Raw genomic sequence first — 5,561 nt, 5'->3', positions numbered from 1 at the left:
TTAAACTTATTTTTGAAAAATATTCGCAAATGTTTGTAAATATTAAGTGAAAGAAATTATATAAAATAAGAATTACTAAACTAATTTGAATTGCAATGATAAATTGATTTATGTTGAATGATGGCCAGCATTTCAAAAATATTTTTTGGTTATACCTATTACTCTAAAAAATGATCTTTGACAAGTAATAATTGCTATGTTCAAAGTGATTTTTTAAAATGATATAATCATTATTTCAAAAATATTTTTTAAATGAACTATGATTACTAGTTTTGAAAAATGATTTTTGAGTTATGGGTATATCATATCAAGCAAACTTAAGAACACTTATGAAAATCACTTAGTTATATTTAGTTACAAGAATTACTAAGTTAGAATCCTTCAAAGACCTTTGTGAAGCATGATAAGTTGGAAAGAATACAAAGTAAACATCAAATTCAATTGAAAATTTAGCGATCATAAGTACACTTAGAGATACTTCATGTAGATGGATTTGAACCTATTAGAACATGACTCTAAAAGAAGGGATTTTTATTTATACTATTTTATAAAGTATGAGATGCACCAAGAGGGGGGGGGGTGAATTGCTATTTTTAAAATTAATCCTAAACAGGTGTACTAATATTTATAGATTTTTCAAAACACTTAGAAAAAATCAATTTTAATTTTTGACTATGGAAGCTAACAAATGAATTATGCCATGAATAATAGTGATGTTGAAATTCTAATTATCATAGCTGGATATAGATTTCAAATTTAATTAAGCAGTTATAATGAAGATGAAGTGAAAAAAGTAAAATGTAAAAAGTAAAATCAGAACGAACACACTAGATTTTATAGTGGTTCGATCAAATCTTAACCTACATCAACTCTTCAGAGTCCTCCACTCCGAGTATTGCATTAACACAAAGTCACTATCCTTTTGCTCCCTCAACAAGGCGGAGAAGCTCTCACAAAACTCTCTTTCACCAACCTGGTGTGGAAGAGGATCGAAACTCCTTTCACAGACAGAGAACCTTGACTCCTTTTTCACTCTCCTAGAGAAGGTAGAGAACCTCGAGGACCGACTAAGAAGTCTCTCTCTCTTGAGAGCTCCCACAAGACTCACCAAGGTCATAGCTAGCCCAGAGCAATCATGTGATTCCCCTCTTACTACTTCTCCTTCATGCTCAATCTCAACTTTTCCTTCCTCTCAGAAACCCTAATTTTTGTCAAAAGCTCCATCTCATAGTTCTTTCTTCAGCCACATTCCTCTCTTGAAATATCTTAAAAAAGGTTAAAGAATTGCTTTTATAATAGGCTTCAAGAAACCATAAAAATTGAAGTTATCAATCTTATGTTTGTACAGTACGATCAAAGAACATACAGTATAATAAATTCAAAACTAGTTCTGTCTAGTACGAAGAGAGCAAACAGTTCATATATTTTCAACACATTGTACAGTACGATATAAACATCATCCAGTATGATCTATTTTATATCCTTTGTTCATATGGGATGAATCTTGGGATGACCAAAAGTCATCTATGTTAATCGTCCTGTACTATATACTTTGTAAATTATAGTTAGTTAATTTCAAGTAGTTCGACCAGTATAATATTATATCATACTGTACTATTAGCACAAAAATCGTCATTACATTTGGTACGATCTATAGGATGACCAAATTTTATCCATATTCTTCGTATGGTATGATAATGATTGTATAGTATAAATAATAATCATTAATTCATAATGAATTAATTACTTAATTATAGGGATTAATTTTAGCAAGATTTCAAATGATCAAATAGTACGATTATAATCGTATAGTATGAATAATTCAAAAATTAAATTTTAAAATCATACTTAAATTAATTTGGTGGCTAGGGTTTTTAGATCAAAACAAATCATATATTACGATCAAGACCATATGGTATGATTAGTTCACAAAAAATTAATTTTCTAATTAGCTATAAAACTTATTTTTGGATAATAGATCGTATAACATGAATAAAAAATATACTGTATGATTTGTCTTTAAAAATTTTAATTTAAAAAAAATCTTCCACTATGTTTATGTGCATGGTCACCCTTTTTTTTTTTTTTTTTTTTAAAAATTTTAATTTAAAAAAAATCTTCCCCTATGTTTTTGTGCATGGTCCCCCTTTTTTTTTTTTTTTTTTTGAAAATGCTTAAGGCTAAAATATTATTAATCAAAGCATCCTAATTACAAACTACTAGCACCACTTGATTTCTCCTTTAACAATTTGTTGAACAAAGAAGGAATCTTATTAGAAGAGAAATATTCCCAACAAAAATCACTAAAAATGGCATAGCTAGCACAAAGGTTTGCTAGCTTATTACATCTCCTATTAACCTAATTAAAGAAGATGAACTTATGATCTTTCAACAGTAAAAATTCATTTTTCCATTTGCCTCCCAAGTCTTGCAAATACTTTATAACATTATAATTGTCTCCCTCTATAATTACACCTTAATAATCTTGCATCCAATCTCTCTTAATCTCCCTTAAAAACTGAACCGAGAATAGCTCAAGACTTGCAATGTCCCAATGAATACATGAGTGACCGTAAGCTGAAAGAAATATTCCTTTACTATCTCGAACAACGCCACCAATACTAGCTTTATACAATTTTAATAAGGATGCATCAATATTAATCTTTATCCAATTGGGAGGAGGAGGTTACCAACATTCTGACAGTCTAGAAGTCTGATTCGTACCCCAGTGTCCCATCTATCCTTCATCCATAAAGGATATGGAATCCAAACTTACTGCATATGAAGCTCAGAACATAGAACGATCCTCTTTGTCATCATGAATTAGTTTATTCTTGGATTTCCATGTGAGATATACAACATTACAATAAATGTTCACCATGAATCCTTGTGTATTATGACATTCTTTCATCCATTTCCAGCATAATTAAAATGAATCAAAAAATTAGAATTGAACCCCACATTTGTTCAAACAGCTAATGACTTCCTTCATCTTCTCACAATTCACTGTGATATGATCAAAGTTTTTTGGTTAGCCACAACCTCTTGGACAGCTATAATTCTCTTGGAGTCTTCTCTCGTAAAAAAATCATATGTAGGTATTGCATTGTTAAACAATCTCCACCAAAAGACTTCAACTCAGGATCTTAATTTAATCCTCTTCAAGCATCGCTAGAACAAGCATTCTTGCTCATGCATAATTGAATTTTTGTAGACCAGAGATTAGATAGTACATCCCAAATTTTGATGAAATTAGCTCCAAATAATTGGTGTCTTGATCCATATGAATTTCTATCAACATAATGATCTTTATAAGATCATCTCCAAATAGTTGTTTAAGTTACAACACATTACATTCACCATTTGAGATCAAATAGTCCACTATTACATCCCCTGCATCTTGAATTGATACAAATGTAGGTCATAAATTCAATTTTCTATCCAATATCCTAATGTCCTCAAGGATGCTGATAGAACAACCATTTACAGCTGCCCATCTTACTACTACTTTTAAAGCCTTCTTATCGCTTGATAAGATTTTACATGTTGTAGACAATCCACAACCATTCACTGAATCCTCCAGCCACTATCCATACTTTGGATTTAAAATTTGATACAACAAAGAGTCCTTCTCTTGGATTACTTTCCAAGCTAATTTTTCTCTTAAAGCATCCACAATATCCACACATGAATGAATTCCTCTACCACCTAGTTTCATCGGTTTGCACAGTTTATTCCAATTAACAAAATGCAAACCCAATCTCCCATTTTTTTTATTAAAAAATGAAATTAGGGCAATGCTTTTCTAACTCATTAAGAATGCTTTTTGGAACTAATTAATAAGTAAAATAGAAGTTTATAATAGAGAGCATAATTGTTTTGATCAGCAAAAGTTTCCTTGCCAAAGAAAGTTGTTTGCTACCCCATACTGTCGTGAGCTTCATTACTTTCTCTATAATGAAGTGAAAGTCTACAACTCTTAACCTCCTCAAAGCCATTCTAATTCCAAGGTACATAAACTCTTTTACCACTTTAAAGCCCATGATTCTTGCAACAGATTTTCTCTTCCTTCTCCTTACATGCCTACCGAACAACATCACTGATTTTTCTAAATTGATTTTTTGACCTGTCCAGCTGCAGAAATCCGTTATTGCTCCTTTGACTTCTCTTACTTCTTTATCGTTAGCATGAGAGAAGATGATGATGTCGTCTGCATATAAAAGATGGGAAACCATTGAAAAATTCCTACCAACTTTGATGCCCATTGCTACATCATTTTGCTTAAACCGATTGGTAAGCAACTGAGAACATAAAATGAACAAATAGGGTTAAAGAGGACACTCTTGTCAAAAACCACTCCCTACATAAATCTAGCTATAAATCTTACCAGTAATGAATAAGGAAAATTTTGGGAATTCTACACATTTCATGATTCACATAGAGAATTTCTCATGAAACACAAAGTATTCTAAAACATTTTTTAGAGTATTCCAACTCATGTTGTCATAGGCTTGTTCCAAGTCCACTTTAAATAAAACCAAACCTTTTGATGATCTATAACTCCTGAACTTCTAAAAAGCCTCCCGAGCCACTAGAATATGGTCACCCAAAGATCTCCCATTAATAAATGCAGCTTGCTCCACAGAAAAAAATTTATGAATCACCAATTTCATTCTGTTCAATATAATTCTTGCCACCACCTTGTAAATAGACTTGCACAAGCTAAAAGGTTTATAACGGCTTAGTATTGCAGGCTCCAAGACCTTTGGAATGAGAACCAGAAGAGTCTCTTTCCATTCAATTTTCATCCTTCCCGAACTAAAGAATTGGTTTACAACATACCAACAATCTTTCTTAATTATGTTCAAATATGATTTCATAAAAGAGTATGAAACCCCATCATTTCCAGGAGCTATGCTATCAGTTGTTTGCAAAGCTACCATCTCCAATTGTTCCAAAGACAGCTCTTTGGTTAACCATTCCCTATCCTTCTCATCAATCAAATTGTTAAGAATATGTTAAGATAGTTGCTATTTGCATGCTTTACATTTTGGCAACTTGTATAGTTTTGATGATTCCAAACATTATTGTTTAAATGTGTAGTTATCTCCTAACAATTTTAGAAGAATTGTATTTGCTCTTGTGTGTACTAACATTTCAGGAAAATTAAACTCCAGACTACGAAGACTTCAAATCAAATTCAGCATGAGATACTTTGTAAAATTTGAAGCTTGCACTTTTCTTTGAAATTAAATTGAAAGGGAGTGATTGTAATTTGAGTGAATAAAAACATACACACACATAAGGAGATCATATAAAATTTATACTAATCGTACGGGACGATATAAGTTCGTATTGGACGATCAGACATTTATCTCCTATTGAGCACATGGAACGAATAGGAACTTGCTTGAAAAATTTTTCTAAGTCCTATTCATCCAGGACGAAATTAATTATCGTCCAGGACGATTGGTTCTCTTTAAAATTTTCGTCCAGATGAAATTAATTATCGTTCATGGCGATTGGTCCTCTGAAATATTTTCGTCCAGACGAAATTAAAT

This window comes from Dendrobium catenatum, unplaced genomic scaffold, assembly GCF_001605985.2.
Source record: "Dendrobium catenatum unplaced genomic scaffold, ASM160598v2 fragScaff_scaffold_1263, whole genome shotgun sequence".
NCBI classification, from domain to species: Eukaryota; Viridiplantae; Streptophyta; class Magnoliopsida; order Asparagales; family Orchidaceae; genus Dendrobium; species Dendrobium catenatum.
This window is presented reverse-complemented; position numbering follows the sequence as displayed.